This window comes from Sminthopsis crassicaudata, chromosome 2 (genome assembly GCF_048593235.1).
Source record: "Sminthopsis crassicaudata isolate SCR6 chromosome 2, ASM4859323v1, whole genome shotgun sequence".
NCBI classification, from domain to species: Eukaryota; Metazoa; Chordata; class Mammalia; order Dasyuromorphia; family Dasyuridae; genus Sminthopsis; species Sminthopsis crassicaudata.
In genome coordinates, this window is record NC_133618.1 from 650,295,861 (window position 1) to 650,321,542 (window position 25,682).

The window sequence follows — 25,682 nt, forward strand, 5'->3', positions numbered from 1 at the left end:
CAAAATATAAATATACAATTTATAGCTTAAATCCCACCTCAGGCTGTTATCACCTGTGTGACCCTGGGCAAATCTCTTAGCCTATATCATTCCGCTTGCCTCATCTGTAAAATGGGGATAATAAAGTCCCTCCTTCTCAGGGTTATTGTGAAGATCAAATGAGACAATAATTGTTAAGTGCTTTATACAGCGTGGTTATGTTAGCTAGTATGGCCATCACGGCTGTTATTACATCCCGAGTGGCACCTAAGTAGAATGTAAACTCCTTGAGGACCGCTGCCATCTCACTGTCGCCCGGGGAGCCTCCCGCACGGCGGGTGCTCAGCGGATGGTGACTGACTGACTGGAGAGAGCAAGCCTGGAGAGATGAAACCTCCGCCTCTGATTAGCCGGAAAGCGGGGAAACAGAGGTCGGGCCGTTCTCGGCTGATCCGCTTGTTGGAGCTTTGGGAAGAGTCTTTCTGGTCCCCTTAGAGCCCAAGGACAACAGGCTTCGAACCCGCCCGGCCGCGCAGGCTCTGGCCCGGAGAGCGAGGAGGGCCCGTTGTCTGCGGGAAGCGCTGGGAGCCGCGCTCGGGAAACCCATTAGCCAAATAATAGGTTTTGATCCCACTGTTTTGAAAAGGTACCCTGCATTTAGCTGCCTTTCCTTGGGGGGGGGGAGCGAGGGGGGGAAGATCCAATTACAGCTCTCCGGCCCGGAGGCTGGCAGGATTCGGGTAGAATGTTGGGGGGGCGGGCGGGGGGAGGCGAGGCGTGCCCAGAGCAGCGGCGGCGGCAGCGGCAGCTACTTGGGAGGCTGGGAGGCGCCTTTCACCCGAGCTGACATGATGGCTAATATCAGAGCTGCTTGTTTGCGGTGCTCTCCCCGGCTTGTTCATTGTTTATTGTGGAGTCTGGGCTCTCTCCCTCTCCCCCTCCCCTGCCCTTCCTCACTCTGCTCTCCTCACCCCCCTCGCGTTCCCCCCACGAAGACAGTCTGTGGAGACGGATGACTCATGAATAAACAAACATTGGTGGGGGGGGAGCTGTCAGTCGCAGGCCGACTTCCTGCCCTCCCTCCCAGGGAGGCATCCACACTCCCTGGCTTGTACACGGTGCCATCCGAATGGCCGCGCCCTGGGCCCCTGACCTTGACTTTCCCTGCGATCCCGGGCAGGCGGGAGATTCTCGGACTGCCCGCGCTCTCCCTCCCGGGCTGCTGCCATCCCGGCCGGCAGGGAAGAAGCCTGGGGGTGCCCAGGGCTGCGTGTCGCAGCTCCTGCTGCTCTCCTCCCCAAAGCATCCCCCTTCCCAGCCGATGTATCTGCCCTCGGGGCCGCCCGTTGGAAACGTCCTCATCTGAGTTGTGTGTTGTGTCTCATTGTACTCATAAACATGCTTGGTTTAGGAGCACGCTGTATGGGGCGCACACATGCGTCTGTGTCAGGTGGGGATCTGTCTAAAACGGGGGGCGCTTGGCTCTGCATGCTGCGTGTGTACAGTAAGTGTGGGCGTGTGTGGGAGGAGTGTGTAGGATGTGCAGAGTATGTATAGAAGCACAATATATATAAGAATGAGGTGTGATTTGTGTGCGGTGTTTGCAGTATGGGGTGCGCACATGCATCTGTGGGGGATCTGTCTGTAAAATATGGGATGCTTGACTACACATGCTGCGTGTGTACAATAAGTGTGTGGGATGAGTGTGTAGGATGTGCAAAGTATTTATGAAGCTTATTGTGTAGAAGCACAATATATATATATATGAATGAGATGTGGCTTGTGTCTGGTGTTTGCAGTATGGGGTGCACACATGCGTCTGTCATGTGGGGGATCTGTCTGTAAAATAGGGGGTGCATAGCTATGCATGCTGTGTGTGTACAATAAGTGTGTGGTGTGTGTGGGATGAGTGTGTAGGATGTGCCGAGTATTTATGTATAGAAGCACAATATGTATAAGAATGTGGAGTGATTTGTGTGTGGTGTTTGCAGAATGTAATTGGGATAAGTTGAGGAGAAGGGGCGGTGTGAAGGGTGTACATGTGCTGACAGACACATGTGTTCTGTATCATGTTCATGTGTTGGGTGTTTGTAATTATGATGTTTTGTCCACGAATGCAGGGCCCATGCATAATATGTGGGTCCACGCTCTGTGTCACTCCTGATCCTAGCAGAGAACTCTTGGTACAAGAGGGACATCTCTTCTGCTTAGTTTGTGTTCGGTGGGATTTATTTGTGGGCACCATGATTCATCATGGAGGTCTGGGAGGGATGGGTCACTTGTAGCCAGAGGATTCAGGCCCATCCCTGAGCCACAGGAACAATGGTCAGAAGCCATCATCTGGAGTCACATGGCCCCAAAGCGGCTTCCTGGGTTAACCGGTGGCCAGCAGAGGACAATTGTCCTTCCCAAGGCCAGATAGGAGCTTGGGAGGATGATCAGGGATGGGGTTTAAAGACCTAGCTCCTCACTTCTTGGAAGAAAAGAGCACAACTTTCTGTTGTAAACTCAGACCTCCCAAACTCTTAATTTGCATGCCTAGGATTGAACTGCACTCTCTGTGCTGAGCACTAATGGCAGTCAGCAAACAAGCATTTATTTAGTACTTTTGATGGGCCAGGCCCTATGCTAAGCCCTGGAGAATTAAAGAAAGTTCAAACAACATTGCCCTCAAGGAGCTGACACTCTAATGACAATACCGCATCTGTAATGTGCATGCTAGACACACATGTGTATACATACATATGTAGATGCGTGTATGTGCACACATACGGTAAATGAAAGGTATTATCAGAGGAAAGGTACTAGCAATGGGAGAGGCTGAGTGGAAAATTCCTACTAGGTCTTTCTCTTTCTCCTCTTTTTTTTTTTTTTCTTCCTCCTTCTCCTCCTCCTTCATAAACCCTGATCCATCGCCTGCCTTATACGAAATTTCTATTGTCTCTATTCATTTACTGAGACCCATTATATTCCCAGTCATGAGCGGGGGTCTACTATAATATTCTGAATGTGTCTTATGATGTTCTCTATTTCTGCCAGGGCCACAGGTAGAATACTGCTGGGAGCTATGGGAGATATAAAAACAGGAACTCCTATTTATGTGAAACATTCCTCACAATGATCCTATAAGGAGGGGAGGGTAGTAAACATAATTGTGTAACCATTTTTCATATGAGGAAAATGAAGGTCAGGAATGTAAATGACTCATTCAGTTCCCTGAAACATAATGTGGATTGTGGAACAAAGTGAATATTTGACTTTCCATCTAGATTGATTTTCTATGGGAAGCAGTTTAGTATGGCAGAGTTTGAAGTCCAAAGACCTGTGTTCAAATTCTGGCTCTGCTGTTTACTAGCTTTATAATTTTGTCTGCTATCCTCATCTATAAAAGTTCAGCTTGGAGCTGTGCAAATAGAAATCGGGCCTCTAAACTGTACATGAGGATCTCTGATGTGTGTGTGTGTGTGTGTGTGTGTGTGTGAGAGAGAGAGAGAGAGAGAGAGAGAGAGAGAGAGAGAGAGAGAGAGAGAGAGAGAGAGAGAGAGAGATCTATTGATTTAGAAAACCACATATTAACATTACTTATGTTTTATTGTGGCCAGCTAGGGGACTCAGTGCATAGAGTACCATGCCTGGAGTCAGAAAAATCTGAGATTTGAACTTACTAGCTGTGTGACTTTTTGTAAGTCACTTAACCCTATTTGCCTCAGTTTCCTCATCTGTTAACTGAACTGGAGAAGGAAATGGCAAACTACTGAAGTATCTTTGCCAAGAAAACTCCAATGGAATTATGAAGAGGTAGACATGACTGAAAAATGACTCAACAGCAACAACATGTTCCATTGTATTTTTATTTTGTTAAATATTTCCTTATTACATTTTAATCAGGTTGGGACACACTGTGTTTTGGCCTTAGGATTAGATGATCTCTAAGGTCACTTCTAGTTTTCCATTCTGTGACTTTTAAATTTGCCTGCATATTGTCAACTGACAATCTCTGAGTTGAATCCTTGGTCTGACTCAGTCTATTTGTCTTTCCCTAAGCTAGTTTGCATAATATGGTTACTTATTGAAGAAAGTGAAGGCCATTGCTTTCATGAAATCTGGGAAAAAAGAAATTTTATATTATATATATATGTATATATATATATTTATATATATGTGACATAAGCTGTATTGGACACAACTAAGTGCAAGGAACTTCACTAAGAATGATGGAACTGGGACAGGAGCTACTGGAGCTCTGACCTAGAGTGCTGAGTTATAGAGGGCACAGAAAATATTTACAGTCCTTCAGCAAAGAAACTGCTTGTGCAGAGTTTACCTCTATTTATCAAGCAGAACTAATTCAAAGAGTGACAGCTAGGTTCAGTGGATAAAGCACAGGCCCTGTAGTCATGAAAACCTGAGGTCAAATTTGACCTCAGACAGTTACTTAGTTGTGTGACTTTGGGCAAGTCACTTAATGCCAATTGCCTTAAAAGAACAAAAAAATAATTAGTTCAGTTAGAAAGTTAGGAGATAGTCTGCTTCCTTATTGTGCTACCCTTCCCTTTGCTCCTTCCAGCAGCCTCAATGTTTTTCTTTTAATTGTTGATGATTTAAAAAAATTATTCTCTTTTTTATAATTATACATGTATATTGAGTTTTTAAAAAATACATATTTCTTTTTGAATCATGTTGAGAGAGAAAAATCAGACAAAAGAGAAAAACCATGACAGAAAAAAAAAACAGAAGAAAAAGAAAAAAAATGGACATAACATGTTGATTTACATTCAATCTCTATAGTTCTCTCTCTGGAGGGAGATGAGGTTTTCTATCCAAAGTTTATTAGAATTGCCTTGGATCATTGAACCGCTGAAAAGAACCAAGTCTGACATAGTTGATCGTCCCATATTCTTGCTGTTATTGCATACAATGTATTCCTGGTTCTGCTTGTTTCACTCAGCATCAATTCATGTAAGTCTTTCCAGGACTTTCTAAAACCAGTGTGTTCATCATTTTTATAGAGCAACCCCATGTGGCCCTTGAGAGGCAGACTAATAGTGAATAGAGAGATGACCCAATAATCAGAAAGGACTGGGTCCAAATCCCAATCTTGGCACACCCAGCCTCTGTGACCCAAGCCTAGTCACAAGTCATTTTAGGGGAGATTTGAAAATGGAAAAGTTAATATGCAATTGCATAGAGAATTTCTAATAATTCATTTCAGGTCTTATTCCAGAATTGGTAGCCCATTTATTGCTCAGCCCCTGTATCTAGAGGAGAGCATATCCTTTTCTCTTCCTTGGCTGCTTGTAAATGCTAGTCTGAGGACCAAAACCTAAGAAATGGTTGCTCTCATCAACTCAGTATCTGCCTCTGATTGCTACTGCCCTAGATAACTTCTTAAGACTTTAGGTTGTGGCAAAGGAGCTGATCTACAGGGTGTGGGGGGAGAAGGGCGAGTGAGGGGGAAAGGAAGAAAGAGAGAGAGAGACAGAGAGAGCTGGAGAGAGAGGAGACAAAGAAAGACACAGGGAGAGAGAGAAAGAAAGAGAGATAGGGAGACACATACACAGACAGAGATAGAGAGATAGAGACACATAAAGATAGAAAGACCGAGAAACAGATTCAGAGACAGACACACAGAGATTCAGAGACAAAGAAACAGAGAAAGAGAAACACACATATACACACACATACACAGAGGCAGACAGACAGACAGAGACAGAAACAGATAGAGACAAACAAAGAGAGACCAAGAGAGAAACTGAGCCAGAGACAGGAAGGCACACAGAAAGATAGAGACAAAGAAACAGACACAGAGAAACACATACACACATAAAAACACACGGGGCGGGGGGGGGGGAGGGAGAGAGAGAGAGGGAGGGAGGGAAGGAGGGAGAGGTAGAGGGAACGAGGGAGGAAGAGAGAGAATTCTTTATTGAAAGCTCCAAACATTGGGAAAATTATACATCTAGTTTAAAAAGAAAGGATTGTAGAAAGGTCTTTTTCAGCTTGGTGCCAGAAAGCAAAATTAGAATCTATGGGTAGCAAAGATAGGTAACATTTATAAATGATCATTTATATGGTATTTTAAAGTTTGTGAGGCATTTAACCAAATAATATCTTAACTGATCCTCACAATAGTCCTGTACTATTATTATCTCCATTTCACAAAGGGGAAACTGAGGCCAAATTTGAATCTGACTCCAGATCTAGGCTCTATCTACTGTGCCATTTCATTCAGTGTAAAAGGGAAAAAAAGGTATCTATTGAATAACGATGATAAAAAGTGATAGTAACAAAAAAATCATAATTCTTAGAACTGTTCATAGTTGGAATGGGTTGCCCCAGGGAGCAGTAGGTGACTCCTCATTCCTGGCCTCTGCAAACACAGCCTGGCTGAGTACTAGGTTAAGGAAAAAATTCCCATTCTGGTGTAGGTTAGACTAATTCATTTCTGAAGTCCCTCTCAATCCTGAGCTTTTTGTATTTTATTTAGTGTCATAGTAGAGAATAATCTCTGGGCTGAGATTATAGGTTCTGTTTTCCTTCTTTTGTGGCTTGGGGACGGGTCAGTCAATTTTTTGAGAGCTTTAGTTTCATCATCATTGATGGGGATCAGCATGTTTGATTTGTCCAGCTCACATGATTATTGGGAAGTGATGACTTCCATGATGCTTTTCTTACCTAGTCTAGCATAACTAATCATTCTATTCTCTAATCCTTTATAATCCTTAGTATCTACCAGCGATCCTCAAACTTTTAAAATAGGAGCCAATTCACTGTCCCTCAGACTGTTGGAGGGCTGGACTATAGTAAAAACAAAAACTCACATTCTGTCTCCACCCCTCAGCCCATTTGCCATAATTCGGTGGGCTGCATGTGGCCTGAGGGCCATAGTTTGAGAACCCCTGATCTATGCCATATATTTGGTCACTTTGATTATAAAGGTTCTTATTTGCTAATTACTTTTCACAATGAAGATATCAACAAGCATTTATTAAGCACTTGCTGTGTGCTAAGTCATGCTAAATTCTGGGGCTACAGATACAGTAAATAATAACTACTTTTGAAGCACTCACATTCCAATGGGGGAAATGACTTATACACACATATATAATATACAGAATAAGTATATATATATATATATATATATATATATATATATATATATATATATATATATATATATATATATATATATATATATATATATATATATATATATATATAAAAGGTAGTAAAATACAGGGTAGGTAGGTGGTACATAGATTTCTGTGGCAGGCCTGACTTTCTAAGTTCATATTTAGGCTCAGACACTTCCTAGCTGTGTGATTCTGGGCAAGTCACTTAACCCTATTTCCTCAATTTCCTCATCTGTAAAATGAACATTCCAGTATTTCTGCCAAGAAATCCTGGGGTTACAAAGAGTAGAAGATGACTACAAAATGATGGAAGAGCTAATTACCAGGTAGTTTGGGAGGGAGGGTATTAGCTATTGAGGAGATCAGTTAAAGCTTCTGAGAGGTAGTGCCTGAGTTGCATCTTGAAGGAGGAGAAGGGTTCTGGGAGGCTTAGGAAGATCCATTGCAAAGGAATGAATTTGGGGTGTAAGGAACAGAGATAAGAACAGATTGGCTGGCTCCTAGAACAATGTCCACCAAGGCTGGGAAGACAGGTTGGCGTCAGACTGTGTAGGGCTTTAAAAACTAAAAATAATTTATATTTTATCCTAGAGGCGACAAAGAGTCATTGGAAATCTCTAGCTGGCAGCTATGTGAAAGATGGCCTGGAATGGGGAGAGACCTGAGGAAGGACCACCAGCTCGGAGATCACTTCAGTAATGTGGACAAAACATCTGGATTGTCACATAACAAGTATTGTGGAATTAGAATAGTAAGATTTGGCTACTGATTAGATATTGGGGAGACAAAGATTAAGGAGATGATAATAATAAAAAGATCATGAATCTGGGGAAATGGGATAAAGATGATGCCTTTGACAGAAATACAGAAGCTTTAAAAAGGGCTAAGTTTTGGAAGAAATGTAAACAACAATATTGACTCACAATATTGACTCCAGGCACTGATAAATACATAATTTTTAAGATTTAAAAATCATACTTTTCATTATCTACTCTTTTATTTATGTTATTTCATGCATTGAGCATTGTCTTCTTAATTTGATTGTAAGCTCTTTCCAGCTATACCCTATAGAGCTTTGTATCTCTTGCAGAACCCAGGGCAGTTCTGACAAAGTTCTAGGCTATCAATCGAAAATGTAGTAAGACTTGTAAAATGCTATACATTTGGGGACCATCTTGGCTAGTTGTCAGTCCCTTTTTGGTCTAGCACTGTATGGTTACTTTGGAGTCCCATGCTAAGACATTCCATCATGCCTGGATACAAATGGTGACTTTCACCATCAAGAGCTATGTGAGCTGAGGGTTATGGGGAGAAACTACCTATCATATTTTGTAGGATCTCTTTTTATTAAAGAACAAACAACTTCTTGGAAATTTAAATGTAGATAACTAGGTTCCTAAAATTTTAGGGAAATATCAAACTATCTAGCATTGGTTTGACCATTAGAAATTTATATTGAGACTCTGATGTACCTCATTATTATCCATAAATAAATCTTTTACATCCATTTATCTCTGCCAGGATGCTCATGTCATGGAAACCAAAACTGAGTGGCCAGGTTTTGCTGGAAGCAAAGCTATAAAGCTGCTAGGGCTTTGGCTATGCTCTTCTTCCCTTCTCAGAAGTCTGATTCCTACTTAGGGAATCTTCCTGCAAATTTACTCCCATTTGGAGTATCCAGTGGCTTCATGTTGTTTCCTCCATGTCGGCTTCCAGGTTAGCTCTTGTTCCCCGAGATAGTGCTACTCATACTACCCACAACCTCTGTCTCACAGAATTGTTGTGAGAAAAGTACCTTGCAAACCCTAGAACACAGAGATACATGTGAACTGCTATGATATCTTCACTAATATTCCCTGAGGCATCAGTGATTCTCAAAGACAAACTCTTTCAGATCCTACCAAGTGAAAATGGCTTGGTCTAAATAGTATTTCTTTTGGCCAGTCTAGGACCAGTCTAGAAATATTCAAAGAGATTCGTTAACAGGTTAGTTATTGATCATGAAAAAGATTATAGTCTATTATCATATATGATATATGATAATATGATATGGAAGTGGAAATCAAGAGAGTCAAATTGATTCTATTCTGTAATTGATTTCTTTTTGTTATCATCACCATTTTGTGTAACTATCTAAGTCAATTATTCTGAATTAAGTTTAGAAGTTCACTTTCCTGCTAATCACTTTTCTCTTCTTGTGACAAGGAAATCTATGATCCTTGAAAGATGCAGGTGGATACCAGGGACTTGGTCTGTTATCTCTGCAACCCTCACTGTCCTTCAAGAAAGTTTGATCTGTTATCAATGTGACATTAACTCACCATGGAGGTGGATACCATCCATGGACACCATATTTTTCTATGGAGAAGTTTTCCATTAGTGAGCTTTCCGTAGAGAAGATGGATAGATAATTTGTTACTAACCCAGAATTCCAAATTTCTATCTAATCACATTGTCCCCCACATCTAACTTTGTAATCAATCATATTGTTTTCGCATCTATGCAATTTAAATTTGATATAAGAAATTTTCTTATGCGAAGGTAGACACACTAATGAGCTTTCTATGGAGACAAGATGGAAGGAGTTGTTGTTGCTAGCCCTGAATTCTAAATTTCCAGCCAATCATATTGTCACCTGCATCTATTATGCTTATGACTTTGTGAACAATCTTATTGTTTTCCCCATCTATGCAATGGGCACTTGATATCAAGGAGAAGCTTCCTTATGATTAATAATATCCAAAAGTAGAATGAATTGCCTAGTAGGACCACCTCTCCCTCTCACTCCCTTCAACTCATTTTTATGTGTTGTCCTCCCTCAATAGAATACAAACTCCTTGAGGTTGAAGATGACCCGGTGTTTAAATCTGGGGATTCTGTGATGAATTTTCTTGTTGTTGTTCACAGCAGATCTAACAGATATTCTTCTAATGGAAGAGACTGATCAGTGTGTCAGTCCTTTAATGATTGAAATTAGTGGAAGTAATAACATTAGGTGAGGAATCTGTTTCATGTTTGTCCTACTCTTGAATTGGCAAAATCCATCACTGAGCATACGTTGGTTTTTATTATAATAACTAGAATTTATATAGCATTTTAAGGTTTGCAAAATATTTTGTATGTATTATATATTTAAATCATCACAACCAACCTGGTAAGAAGGTGATTTTTATTGCTCTTGTAATTTCCATTTTACAGGTAAGGAAACTGAGACAGAGAGTATATAGGGTCACATAGGCAGTAAATGTCTAAGGTGGGACAAACTCAAGGCTTCCTGACTCTAAGTCAAATCCCTTTTTCACTGTACCATCTGACTATTTAAACCCCAAGATTTACAGAAAAAAGAGGGGACCCTGAGAGAGGGAACTAGATAATTGGACAAACAAAACTAATATCAATAAAACAAAAGGAGATGAGGTAATTAGCACAGTCATCTTCCTCATCTCAAGGCCTCTTGGAAACCTAGTATCATTCAATGATCATTTCAAATTTTGCGGTCCTCCAGATCTTTCCTTCTACAATCCCTCCGCGAATTGACTTCAATAAAGCTAGGGAGAACAGCAGATAGGTCAGGAAGTCCTGGATTCAAGTCCCCTCAAACACTTACTAACTGTGTGACCTGACAGGCCATTTAACTTTAGTCTACCTCAGGTTCTTCATCTGTAATAATAGCACTTACCTCCCAGGGTTATTGTGAGAGTCAGATGAAATAATAAAAATAAAGCCTGGCACATAGTAAGTGTCTGGCACATAGTAAGTGCTTTATAAATACCAGTTTTGTGCATTTTATGGTCTAATGCATAGAAGGCTGGTTTTGGAGTCAGGAAGGCCGAGAATCAATGTCCATTTCTGACACTTATTGTCAGTGTGACTTTAGGAAAATCACTTAATATCTCAATAGCAAAGCAACTCTTTAGGATTTTAAATTATAGAGCACATTGGGAATTTTCTACTTAATCCTAAAGCAATCATAGAGCCTTCAAATTTCCCTCTCCCTCTCCCTTTCTCTCTCCCTCTCCCTCTCTCTTTCCCTCTCCCTCTCTCTCTTCTTCTCCCTCTCCCTTTCCCTTTCCCTCTCTCTCCTCTCTCATCTATCTATTTTTCTATAACTGATCTGTTTTCCTATTTATTTGTCGGTCTATCTGTCTATCTATCTATCTATCTATCTATCTATCTATCTATCTATCTATCTATGTATATATCTATGTATCTATCTATATATCTATCTATGTATGTATCTATATGTATCTATCTATATATCTTTCTATGTATCTATCTATTTCTTTTTCTTCTCTCTCTTGGCCTCTGTCTGTCTGTCTTTCTTTCCCCCTCTCTGTTTCCTGCCCTCTCTCCCTCTTTCTTTTCCTCTCTCTTCTTTCTGTCTGTTTCTTTCTCTGTCTTTCTTACTCTTACTCTGTCTCTTTCTTTGTTTCTGTCTTCCTGTCTCACTTCTTCCTTCTCTTCTCTTTCTTCTCTCTCACTCTTTCTCCCCATATATTACACACACACACACACACACACACACACACTCATATCTACACACCTATATCTCTTATAGTATGTATACTCTGTGGATATTTATGTAAACATATATGTGTATGTTATGTTTTCCTCCTATAAATTTTGCTTTTGTCAGTAGAACATTAGATCCTTAAAGGCAGGCAGAGGTTTTCACTTTTATCGCTGTATCTCCAGTGCCTAGCACAGTATCTAGTCCATTGGAAGAGAGTGAGTGTGGACTTGGACCTAAGATTTCAATGGTATAGAAGAGAAAACTCCTTTATTAAAGTAAGAGTCATCTTTGAGGGGCAGTTAGATGGTGCAGTGGATAGAGCACCACCCCCGTAATCAGAAGGACCTCAGTTTAAAACTAGCCTTGGACACTTAATACTTAGTAGCTGTGTAGCCCTGGGAAAGTTACTTAACTCCAATGCCTTGGGGACAAAATACATCTTTGTATTTTATCTTCAAGAGTTGCTTAGATGGTCTGGCACATAGTAGGCATTTTTAAATGCTTGTTGAAGTGAAATGAAATTAATTGGTTTACCAATTAAGTGGTCAAAGATCCTTGTATAGAAATTAAGAAAACTGGGTTTGAATCCTTCTTTTGCCATTATTTAACTATGTGACTAGGCAAGTCACAGCCCAGTATTGGGCTTCCATCTCTTCCTCTATTAAATGAAGTGAAGTTCAACTGTATGATCAGGAGATTTCCCACATTTTGATTCATTAGATTTTAAGATGGGGAGGACCTTAGGGATCATCCAGTCTGACTTGTTTTTCTTTCCCTTTCTTTTTAATTGGTGAGAAAGCTGGAAGTTCAGAGAGGGAAGTGACCACTATTTCTACTTTATCATTGGAATAGGAGTTCAAAAAGCTCCTTATACTAAGTGATTTCCTGGGCAAGACATTTTCCTTTTTGCTCAGGTATTGCTTTGTAGAGCAGGTTGTTTGCTGCTCTCCAAAATGCGAATTTAAGCTAATTTAATTAACAACTAGTGTGGTCTTGATTGCCATTTGATATTTGGGATTGCAGCCATAACATCTTGGATGATGACCCTGCCTGCCCCCTCATAACACCTGGCTTGATTGGCACATGTATGTGTATGTACTTATGTGCATACACACAAACACACACACATACACACACAATGAGCAGAGCCAGAAATCTTGGGAGCAAACCAAAATTTCTTTTTTGGGGGGTGTGGTGAGGAAGGTTTTTGCCCTAACTTATAGAATCGGTGCTGAATCTTCACTTATTTTGGAGAGACAAGGGAAGGAGGGACTGGTGAGCCTTTGCCCCAGCTGGGCCCAGGCCAGTGACTCAAGCTGCACCAGCATTAGCAGCAGGGACTTGTTCCTGTCTGTGTGCCCTTCCCAGTCATGCTAAGACAAGATTTTCTCTCTGTTCCTCCTCCCCTACCAACCCCCAAACACCCTCCTCACCACACCCGATGACAGACAGACAGGAGCAACAAGATGCTCTTTGTAAGCACAAGAGGGTGCCTACCTGCTGGCCTTCTGAGGGCTGCTTGCTGCTCCTAGGTAGTGGTTTTGTCCTGCTTAGTCATTTCATGTTTCCCCATCAGAACAGCCCTGGTTCTGGGGACAGGGGAGCCAGCACTAATCACTAAGACTTTTGTCCTGTGTCCTAGCCGTCTTGTCATTCCAAAAACGATCAGGTGTGGGAGAGAGACGAAAACGGAAACAGATTAAATATTATCCCCAAGAAAACAGGGATCTCGTGGAGAGTACCAGGTGGGAAATTCGGAGATCTCCAGCCTAGACCTGGCTCTTTCACTAGCAGCCTTGTGACCTTGAGTGAGTCACTTTACAAAATGAGTTGATGTTATTGGATACCTATAGAGGGGCTGTGGGGACAATTACAGAGTACATGAACAAGCAAGTGTCTTATCTAGAGACTAAATAAATATCTACATACAGTAGGATTTATTATAAATTTAATAAATAATGATAGTAGACTTTTGTTATTATGTCTTTTCCTCAATCAATGAGTACTAAAATTGCAACTGTATCATATAAGGATGTTAAATTGTTTTTTGTTTTTTTTAAATAATGCAAGAGTGTGTCATCTACTTAAAAAAGGTAGGAACTATTGGATTGAATGATTTAAGATTCTTGCTTATCTAGAACTCCAGTATTCCAGGGATACTCTATATGTCTGCACACCGACAAAGGAACTTCTCCACAAGATCATTTGTGCAAAAGCTTTTTGCAGATTTCTGAATTGCACATTAATGTTCTCTTCTCCTCATCCTCATCTTCCTCTTCTTCTTTCTTCGTATTCTTCTTTCTTTTTTCTTCCTCTTCTTCCTCTTCCTCCTCCATTTTCCCCCACAGCAGCAGCCCTGGAAGTTAGGCCCAAGGAGGTGTTATTATCTCCAGAGAGGTTGTGACATATGTCACAGAGTATGGACACCTGAATTTTAACTTGGCATCTCAGTCTGTCATCTTTTTTTACAGCACCATAGGACCTCTCCGGGCTGATAGAAGTGGGGACAAATCTGGGGCACATGAGAGAGCAATGCCCAAGGGGGACTTCACAGCTGTCTCCCCAGCCATCTCACTGCACCAAGGAACATGGCTCCACTTTAGACAAACAGAAGGACTAACAATCGAGCAAACAAACACCTGCATGCTCAGGTGAGACCAGAGAGCAGGAAATGAGAAAGCGGTGCACCAAACCATGCTAAAGTGATTTATCGTGTTTTGCCTATTGGAAAACATCACAGAGGAAGGTTTTCCAAGGTCATTGCTCCTGGTTTTCCCTCTCTTTATGCAAAGGGAGAAGAGAAAGCCAGCTGAAGTTTCAGTTTTAAAAGGAGTTGGCCCAGATCCAATCCCTAGGCATTCAGGAGGTGAGCTGGAGCCTGAAGGTTGAGGAAACAAATCAGGAAAAGGTTCTGCTGAGATGCCGTCCTGGTCCCCGATACCACAAGAGAGCCCGCTGCCTGGCTCTCACATACATGCAGACACACAGACACACACAGTCAGACACACAGACACAGACACACAAACACAGAGACACATAGACAGAAACAGACACACAGAAATGCACACAGACACAGACACAGACAGACAGACACACAGAAATGTACACAGATACACGACACAGACAGACAGACAGACATAGACAGAAATAGACACACAGAAATGCACACAGACACATGACACAGACAGACAGACAGACACAGACAGACATACAGAAATGTACACAGATATACGACACAGACACAGACAGACAGACACAGACAGACACACAGACACATAGACACAGATAGACACAGAAATGCACACACACAGAGACACACACACAGACAAACAGAAATGCACAGACACAGATGAATACATATATACACAGACAGACATATAGACAGACATACATAGACACACAGACAGACATATACATATACAGACACACATATTCACCCACAGACATTCCTTGGATGCATACTTTTGTGTTTGTTGTCTTTCCAGTCTGAATGTGAGTTCTTTGACGGACTGAGCTTTTGCCTTCTTACAGGCATAGTGCCTGGCACACAGTAAGTGCTTAATACATGCTTGTGGACTGACTGATCTCTCAGATGGGACCGGAACATGACAGGGTATACAAAGGCAGAAAGGAGGGGTATGAAGATGTGAAATACCAAATTCCCTTTCATACTGTGTTTCTTCTTCCCTCCCAGCCTCCAGTCATATATAGTTCAGTTGTGGATGTGGCCCACTGGAAGGCCTACAGGTGACTGAAGAGGCGATGGAGGGCTCAACTCAGGCATCCCTCTGTTTTTAGCCAGGGAGATGCGGTAGAAGAGGAAGTTCTCATATGTTTCACTTAAACTAATTGGACCTTAGTATTTTCTTTTGGAAAATGAAATTAATAATGCCTGTGCTCCCTTGCAATGGGGAAAGGGTTGTGGGACGATTGATTAGAAAGAACTTCGAATAGAATTAAGCATTTACAGATATTATCTGATCAGCTTTTTGCACTATTAAAAACAACCACCACCGCTTTAGGATAGCTTTAGAAACTCATTCCAGGGCCTTAACCTTCCTTCTCAGGCCAGTCAGCTTCATCTCTAGCCTTAATCAATCAATCAACAAACATTTATTAAGTGCCTACTATGTGCAAGGCACTGGAGATGCAAACATAATGAAATCATCCTTGCTTTCAATGGGCTTACATTCCAAAGGGGAGACAAGTCCATATGTAGGAACAATTTCAGTCTTTTTTTCCCCTGATCTGTTCTTAACAAGGAATGTTTAAGAAAACTTCATGGGCTTGGACACTCCTATGAATTCAGTAATTTTCAACTCTTTAATCTTTCCTTTGCAGGCTGGCTTTCTGACCCTCTTTGTTTGAGCTCTGACCTCTCTGCTCTTTCTTTTTTTTTTTTTTTTTTAATTGAGAGGTTCAGGACCTGGGTACAGGAATTTGTGGACTAGTATTAAGTTCATGAATGTGGGACCAGTGTGTGCCAGCTGTGCCCAGACACACCCAAATCTCAAAAAAAGATATTTTAAATTTGTATATCAAAATAAAACTTTTTTAATTAAAATTAAGTTTAAATACCTTAAGTCAAATAAAGATAAAATGAGATCTATAAAATATTTTGTAAATTCCAAAATACTATACGGATAATAGCTGTTATTAATAATATTATGAAACTTGCAAGTTCTTTGATTGCTGAATAAAAATAATGTACTAAATGATGATATATCAACAAATTTGTAAAATATACAATAGGCTCAAGATAGTTCTAAATAGCAAGAGCCAATAGTTAAAATTTCAGCATAGCACATACAACATAGAAACCAGCAACTTAAAAATCAGAAATTGATTTTTTTGTCGTTGGGTTTACATTTGAAAATTTAATAAAGCAAATTAAATTTAAAAGTGTGTATGCACACTTTTTTTTTCTAGAAAGGCCAGTTGTTAAATATTGACCAGCAGGTTCTTGTATTATTCTATAGACATGGCTTGGGCTCAGCAGAAAAACAATAGAAGCCTTAGGAATGAAGTCATCACTGGAATTGAGTTCTGGTGACTGTAGGTTAATAGCAACAACAATGACAACAACAACAATATTAACTGATTTAGTTTTTTAAGGATCTCAAAGTTTTTAAATTTTTAAGGATCTCAAAGTGCTTTGAATCATTGTCATTGTCTCATTTGAACCTCACTACATCCTCATCTATTTATTTCTCCCCCTCCCTCTCTCCTTCTCTCCCTCCTTTCCCTCCCCTCTCTCAGGTGAGACCAGAGAGCAGGAAATGAGAAAGCATAAGATAAAGCTGAATGTTGGAGGGGATGTGGGAAAACTGGGACACTGATACATTGTTGGTGGAGTTGTGAACTGATCCAGCCATTCTGGAGAGTAATATGGAACTATACTCAAAGAGCTATCAAACTGTGCATACTCTTTGATCCAGCAGTGTTTCTACTGGGCTTACAACCCAAAGAGAAGGAAGGAAAGGGACCTACATGTGCACAAATGTTTGTGGCGGCCCTTTTTGTAGCTTCTAGAAATTGGAAACTGAATGGATACCCATCAATTGGAGAATGGCTGAATAAGTTATGGTATATGAATATGGAATACTATTGTTCTATAAGAAACAACCAGCAGGAAGATTTCAGAGAGGCCAGGAGAGAGTTACATGAACTGATGCTGAGTGAAGTGAGAGAACCAAGAGAATATTACAGACAACAACAAGATTATATGATGATCAATTTTGATGGCTGTGACTCTTTTTCAAAAGTGAGGTGATTCAGGCCATTTCAGATAAACATGATGAAGGCAGCCATCTGCACCCAGAGAGAGGACTGTGGGAAATGTGTGGATCACAACATAATATTTTCACTTTTTTTGTTGTTATTTGCTAGCATTTTGTTTTCTCACTTTTTTCCTTTTTTTTGATCTGATTTTTCTTGTGCAGTATGATAATTGTGGAAATATGTATAGAAGAATTGCACGTGTTTAACATATATTGAATTACTTGCCATCTGAGGAAGAGAATGGGGGGAAAAGAGGGAAAAATTTTAGAACACAAGGTTTTGCAAGGGTGAATGTTGAAAATTATCTTTGCATATGTTTTGAAAATAAAATGCTTTAATAAAGTAATAATACTAAAAGTCTTTCTTGATGTTCCTCAGACAACAAAGAATGATGTTTAGGAAAGAGTGGAAGGTTTAAAATGGATTTTTGCCTTCTTCCTTTTGGTATTGTTTGGAACACAGACTCAGCCAGCTGGGGCTTGGTGCTTGCTTTGGAGAGACTGATGAGATACAAGACCATTTAGTGTTTAGAATTGAGCCTGGCTGCCAAATTCTCCCTTCTCCCACCGCCCATACCCCACTTCAAGACTGTCAGCACATCCCACTCCCCAATCCCATGACACTGATCCTTGGATCCCAGAGTGAGGGAAAAGATAGAATTGTACATTCAGAGATGATCAAGTCAACTACAGGTCTATTCAGTCCCTTGGGAAATTTCTAACAGGAAACAGAGATTGGGGTTTGGTGGGATGAGGTGGGGGGGATTAAGAAACAAAAAAGATAGAAGGGAAGAATGTATTTCAGGGAGGTATTTATGCTTTAGTACAAATGGACAGAAAAGGGAGGAGAGGAAAGGATGCAGAGGGAAGGTGGGCGAACCTAAGAGCCAGAACCCTTGCATTCACAGGCTGGCTCTTTACCTCCTAGAACTGTGTCACTTAGGCAAGCCACCAGCTATTTCCACGAGGCTCATTTTCTTCACCTGTTAAATGAGGAAGCTGAAGGAGGTAATCTCCAAGGTCCCTTCCAGGTCTAGCGTGCTAGGATCCTGTAATTCTGCAAGCAAAGGGCCAGAATGGGAGAGCCAAGGCCTGGAGAAGGAATGAGAACAAGTCCAGAGGTATCAAGTTTGGGGGTGGGAGTGTTATTAAATAGTTCTTGGCCCTGGCCCCCAGCCAGGCATTTTAAGGCTTTGGCCATGAGCTCATAGGCTAATTTGCATAACTGGATGAATGAAGCCAGATTCACGATGGAACAATCATCATTTCTGATCCCCGAGGGAGGAACAATCCTCTCCAGCTGTGGCAGCAGGGCTGGGGAACCATTCAGGATGTGTTCCCTTCACTTCCTAAACACTCCCCCAAGCCCATCCAATAAGTGGCTTAGAATTATTTCAAGGCTTGGTCTGGCTTGGCTCTCTGGAGTGTATTGTTGCTCAGGAGGGCTGCTGAGTGGGGGTGTTGGAATTTGCTAAGGGCTCTGATGGGGATGGCGGTTGCAGTTTCATATCTGAATAGCATGGACAGTGAGGGCTTGAGAGGGGAAATGGGGGTGTGAGAGGGGTCCGGGAACTGGAGGCTCTGGTTCTTTTGGCCCCTTTGCAAATGAGCAATGAGATAACATGTGAAGTGCTTTGTGAATCTTAAAGAACCATATAAGCATTAATTAATGTATTATTATTACTATTATTATTATAATAGAACAGGGTATCCCAAAACTCTTAGTACAATTTTAAGCTTTTGACTCTTAACTCCATGTATTTATCTGAGCACTTTTGCACTTTTTTTTTTTTTCATAAAGTCTCTGTGAAGCTGTGGGTGATCAAAGTATAATTATCCCCACTTTACAGATGAAACTATTGCGGGAAAGAAGTGACCAGAACACAGCTGATGTGTGTCACAACTGGAATTTTAAAAGTTTCTTTGATTCCTAGTGGATGACTTCACACTATACCAGCTTTTTGTAGCCATGTTCTCTCCTTCTCTTTGAGGGCAGATGACTCTGGAGGGCCTCTACTCCATGCCCAGTTTGTGTCTACATTGTCGTGAGTGGGAAGTGCCCTGCCTGGGGGTCAGGAGATCCAGCTTCTGTCTGGATCTGCTCCTCTTGGTCTATCTTGGGAAGGGATTTACCGTATATCTCTTAATCTATATAAATGAGATGGTGGTACCAGGTCCTAGTAGGAATTAGGAGTCAGTCAGGACATCTGAATTTTAGTCCTGGCTGTTCTCTCAAACAGGTCTGTGAACTTGGATAAGTTACTATCCTTTTCTGTACCGCCAATTCTTCATTTAGAAAAGGAGGGACTTGGATTAGTTGGTCTCCAAAGTGCTTTACAGATCTAACATCCTATGAATTTGTGATTTTATGCAGCCCCGAATGGGCCATTCTTAAAACACTTTAATATGTATCTCATTTTATTCACTTTATTCACTAGGGAGGCAGGTGGTCCTATTACAGTTTTTGATCAGAGTAGTAGTCACTCATTGATAGCATTGATAGGAAAATTAATTAGCCAGTGGTATGGAGGAGGAAGGAAAGAAGACATGCTGAAATGTCTCTTAAATTGTCTTTTCTCTCAGAAAGTAGAGATGAAAAAAGGTCACATATTCTTCAGGAAGAAAAAAAAACTAAGTGGGGATCAAGATTTGGCCATAATTTGGTTAACTAATGACCAAGCAGTAGCAGAGAGAAAATCTGAAATCAGATGCTGATTCCAAATGTACTGCTTTGTCTATAATACAGTTGGGTCTGCTCAGGATGATGTCTGTGTGGCCCTGAGAAGCATAGCTAGGAAAACTGAGAAAATGAGAAGGCTGATCTGGCCTCCCAGATAAAAAAGCACAAGGGCCTCCTCAATAAGCAGATGACCAATGGAAACTGAGGGAGACAAATTATTTTAAAAACTGGTAGATATTGAATTGGAACTAGTTCTTCTCCTAGGAACTTCATATCTTTCTGTGTAATCATTTATTTCCTAAACTAGACCTTTCCCTTTAGGGAGAATTCTGTTCCCCAACATAGACTCTGTGTTTTTGGTTAAGGTACCTTTAGCTCTTCCTCTTGTAGTGACCTATAGAAGGGGATATTTTTCCTTTCTTATTTTTACAATTAGGAAATATACTATATTGTGATTCACACTCAATACCCACAGTCCTTTCTCTGGGGGAAGATGGTTCTCTCTATCACAAGACCATTGGAAATGGCCTGAATCAGCTCACTGTTGAAAAGATCCACGTCCATCACAGTTGATCATCACATAATTTTGTTGCCATGTACAATGTTCTCCTAGTTCTACTCACTTCACTCAGCATCAGTTCCTGTAAGTCTCTCCAGAGTTCTCTGAAATCATCCTGCTGACCATTTCTTAAAGAACAATAATATCTTATAGAACAATTCATATATCATAATTCTCTAGCTGCTGGGCATCCATTCATTTTCCAGTTTCTAGCCACTACAAAAAGGGCTGCCACAAACATTTTGGGATATAGGATCCCTTTCCTTTCTTTAGTATTTCTTTGGGATATAATGCAGTAGAGACACTGTTCAATCAAAGGGTATTCACAGTTTGATAACTTTTTGAGCATAGTAGTGATATTATTTTATCAAAAAGTATGTGTGACTTAGTGATTTTGTAGTATAGTTGCAAATTGTTTTCCATAATGGCTGGAGACCAATGGATAATTTCACCAACAGTGTATTAGTATCTCCATTTCACAAAGTGCAATTAAAAAGAAACCTCAGCTTGAACTATGAGAGATGTTCAATCTCAGTTCAAAGGAGGCCCCAATGCATTAGGAACAATATGTAATCATAACCCTGAATTCCAGGAATACCCTCCATATCCTTTCAGTTCCTTTACTGAGCTCATAGGCCACCCCCTATATGAAGAGTTTCCAGCTCCCCTCACCTTCCAAGGCCTTTCCCTAACAAAAATTACCTAGTATTTACTAAGCCCCTTGAAGACAAGGACTATTCCTGGTGCCTGGCACTTGGAAGATGCTTAATAAGTGGTTATTGAGGGGCAGCTAGATGGCTCAGGGGATAGAGCATCAGCTCTGGAGTGAGGAAGGTCTGAGTTCAAAACTAGCCTCAGACACTTACCACAAGGATCAGCTGTGTGACCCTGGGCAAATCACTTAACCCCAAATGCCTCACAAAACAGCAATAACAGCAAAATAAATAGTTATTAATTGACTGATAGGACTCAGACAGAACTAGAAGAGACCTTAAAGATCATCTTGTCTAAGCCATAGCTTGTACAGCATTGATATTTAGGAAATGTTTGTAGATTCATTAAAATTGACAGTCTAGATGTGCAATGGTATTAATCTAAAGTAAAAATCAAATAGGCTTTTCACCTCCTCTCCTCTCTTGTGCTTTTTGTCTCTTTTGATGGCATGTCTTTTATTTCAGTTCTTTTAAATAAAATCTAGTAAAGCAAAGGAGATATGTGTGGACTCAAACAAGGATCTTACGATATCTTCTTTAATCATAGCAAGTGGTATACCTGCCTCCAGCCAGAAATTGTCTGGCAAGTTATTTTTTTTTTAAAACACATTCTCAAATGTCACATTTAATATATTCAAGCCTGCGGATAATTGTCTTTAAACAACAGCAAAACAACAAATCATCCTTTGATGCTAATCAAATGTCAGCTTGGGTCTGCTGGGCTTGGAGGATTTGGAACTAGGAAGATCTGGGGAGAAATACCCATAGTTACTAGCTATATGACTTTGGGGGAATTACAACTTTGTTGAACTTAGCTTCCCCAGTTATAAGATAGTGTATAATGAATGAATGAAAAAGCATTTATCAATCGCTTACTATTTGCCAAGCACCATAGGGGAGGCCAGTAAAGATAGGAGCCCTTTGTTACCCTTAAGGAGCTGAATTGATAATATATGTAGGGCAAAGGAGGACTTATGATAACATTTGGCACCTTTTATGAAGCCTGAGAAAGTAATCACACCTACTTCATGAGGATCAAATAGGATAATGGAAGTAAAATAATTTATAAATTTTAAAACATCAGATAAATGACAGCTTTAATTGTTATCTCCATTGTCAGTGAACATCAAGAAAACTGGGGGGGGCAGTTATGGTACTTTCTTATAGAATTGTCTCTCCTCCAATCCACTAGGGAATCTAGCCTGGGTTAGGACTGGAGTGTTTTCTTTTTTGAGCACATCCTCAGATCTATAAATCTATAAAGACAGAGAGTTGTGCTAAATCATGGGGAAGGGCACTGGACTAGAAGGTCTGAGCCTTGGTTCTGCTGTTTTGTGCTGTAGTTTGGCTAATCACACTCCTCTTCGATTTCAATAATCCTCTAAAACAATCTTCTTATTTTGAAGATGGAGACCTAAGGTATAATCCATGAGTATATTCAGCCAATATTTTTGAACAGAGCTGAAAACAACAAGCAGTCCATACTCTTTATTGCAGCCTGAACCAGATTAAAATGTAATTAGGAAGTTTTTAACAAAGTAAATAAAAATACAATTGAACACAATGTTTTTAAAAATTATTTATTTTTTAATGTTCTTTAAAATTTTTTTGAATTCTAAATTCTGTGCAGCCCATCCCCACTATTGAGAAGATAAGCAACATATCAATTTATACATGTGAAATTATGCAAAACCTATTTCTACATTAACCATATTGCCAAAAAACCCAAGAAAAATAAAGTAAAAAAATTATATTTCAATTTACATTCAGAATTCATCTATTTTTTCTCTTGAGCTGGATAGAATTATTTTTTATCATGATCATCATATTGTTCAGTGTAGTTAATCATTACAATACTGTTTTTATTATATACAATGATCTCCTGGTTCTACACATTTCACTCTACATCAATTCATATATATCTTTCTAGGATTTTCTGAAATGATTTTTCTTGTCATCTCTTATAGCACAATTGTATTCCGTGACAACTTGTTCAGCTATTCCCCAAATGATGGGCATCTCCTCAATTTCTAATTCTTTGTCACTACAAAAAGAACTGCTATAAATATTTTTGTCAGAAAATGTTGGTCCTTTTCCTTTGATCTTCTTGGGTTATAGACATGGTAGTGGCATTTCTGGGTAAAAGAATATGCAGAGTTTTGTAGCCCTGTGGGCACAGCTCCAAATTGTTCCTCAGAATGGTTGGACCAGTTCATACTTCCATTAACCACGCTTTAGTGTCTTGAACTTTCCACATCCCCATCAATATTTATTATTTTCTTTTTTTTTTCTGTCAGAACATAAATAATGTTAATATAAGGTATCAAAAGTCAACATGTGGTTGCAGGGACTCTTATGTACAGTTTAATGGCCTCCATTTTTTTGTGTGAGTGTGACACTGCTAATGGAAAATACCTTCCTTAGCTGACCTTGGCAGTGGGAAATAAAGAAATCATTGATCTTAGAAGTTAGGAGACATGGGATCTAGGCTGATCTTTGATAGTCATTTGTTTCATGACCTATAATACTCAATTCTCTGTGATCCAATAGCTTCATCTATAAAATGAATGAAAGACAGTGAATCTTAAAGGGTATCTCTACCCCATTGGGGGAGCCTTCTAGGCCTTTGGTTATTTCTCTAAGGTCAGGAAACTCTAGCAGCCAGTTCACTACACTCTGGGTCAGAATGTAAGCTGTGTCTGTCCCCCGGGTTCCTACTGGGGACCTCCCTCCCAGAAAAGGCCAGCTTGGGTTGTCTTCAGGGCTGCCCGGAAGCTTTCTCCCTGTGATTAATGAGTGTTTCCCCTCCCTCTGGCTCAGCAGGGCCCTCGCTGAGGGAGGGATGGGATGTGGCTTTGGACTTGTGGGTAGCTCTGGGGTTTGGTGAACAGGCCTCGGAGCGTGGGCTGCAGCTGTTTATTTGGCAGGGTCCCGAGGAGTGTTCCTAAATTGCACTCACAGATGTAACTCAGCCGGCCAGTTGGAGACGGAGGGGTGTGTTAGAAAGTCTAAATAAATAAATAAAGTTGCCCCTGCACATTAGCAGCTGAATTTTTCCATGCCACATGTTCTCACATAAATGTAATTGTCCCCATTCCATTGTTCCAAACATTCTCTCTCCGGAACCCTCAGCTCACAGTAATCCGCCTGATTGCTTTGGCTGGTGTTGGCTCCAGATGTTGGCCTGGTTTCCCAAAGCCCTGGAGAGAAACCCGTCTGTCTCCTGGCTGCTGACCCTAAGATTTCTGATCCCCATTTTCCCCCCTACTTAAGCTGGTGTGGTTTTGGGGTGTTGGACCAGAGCTGGGCTCAGCCCCAGGCCCCAATTATCAAAAGCAGTGGAATTTGGCAGCAGCATGGTCCAGGCTTGAAATAGTTCTTAGCTAATGGAAAGAAGGAGATACAAGTCTCCTCCCTCCCAGCCCATCTTGAGGCAATAAGTTGAGTGTCAGCCTTTAGTTGCCTCTTCCAAAAGCCATAACTGAAGATAGCAAGTTTTCTTGCCTCAGTTGCTTCATTTGGAACAAAAGATATTGTTAGACTAGATGGCATCTTAGATCACTTTCATTATCTTAATGAAAATAGCTATAATTTAGTAGTGCATTAAGGTTTGTAAAAACATTTTACACACTATTTCTCATTCTCAGTAGATTCTTGCAACAATGCTGGGAGGGAGATAGCACCAAGCATTCTTGTCTTTCTTTTATGGATGAGGAAACTGAGGTCCATCGAAGTCAAGGAATTTTCCCATAGTTACACAGCTACTAAGTAGCAAAGCTTAAATTCTAGCTCCTGTCTTCTGACTTTAATAATAATGGCTAACATCATCTTATTTAATATTCACTCTCAAATTGAAAGGGAGGTGTTTCTGTAGTTCTCATTTTATAGATTTTATAGATAAAAAGAAAGTTCTGAGAAGTTAAGTGTACTGGTGAGGGATTTAAGCATCAGAATAGGATTCAGACCCAGGTTTTCTTGATATTGCCTCCAGAACTTTAATAACTAAGTGATGTTGCTGCTGTTCTCTAAAGCCCCTAGTTTTTGTATTTTATAACAGCTGTGTTTAATGATAATAATAAATAATAATTATAGCTAGCATTTATAAAATACTTAAGCTTTGTAAAGTGCTTCACAAATATTATTTCATTTGATCCTCACAACACTTTCAAGTTAGATGCTATTATTTTTCTCTATGCACAGATGAAGAAAATGAGGCAAATAAAAAAGTGGACTTACAAAACTATTAAGTTTCTGAGGCCAGATTAGAATTCAAGTTTTCCTGAATCCGGGTCTAGTGCTACCTGTTTTTTTTTTAATTGTTCTAT

General features: G+C 40.4%; 1 long non-coding RNA gene across 3 annotated transcripts; it reads left to right on the top strand.

Annotated features, from left to right (window-relative positions):
• Positions 1–374: 374 nt before the first annotated feature.
• Positions 375–17,669, top strand: LOC141558891 (uncharacterized). Of its 3 annotated transcripts, none has more exons than XR_012487170.1 (4): positions 375–625; positions 7,704–7,844; positions 14,097–14,276; positions 16,885–17,669. It is a non-coding gene; the product is annotated as an uncharacterized LOC141558891 (long non-coding RNA). The 3 variants fall into 3 exon arrangements; XR_012487171.1 differs by lacking the exon at positions 375–625 and adding an exon at positions 1,326–1,429; XR_012487172.1 differs by lacking the exon at positions 7,704–7,844.
• Positions 17,670–25,682: the final 8,013 nt, after the last annotated feature.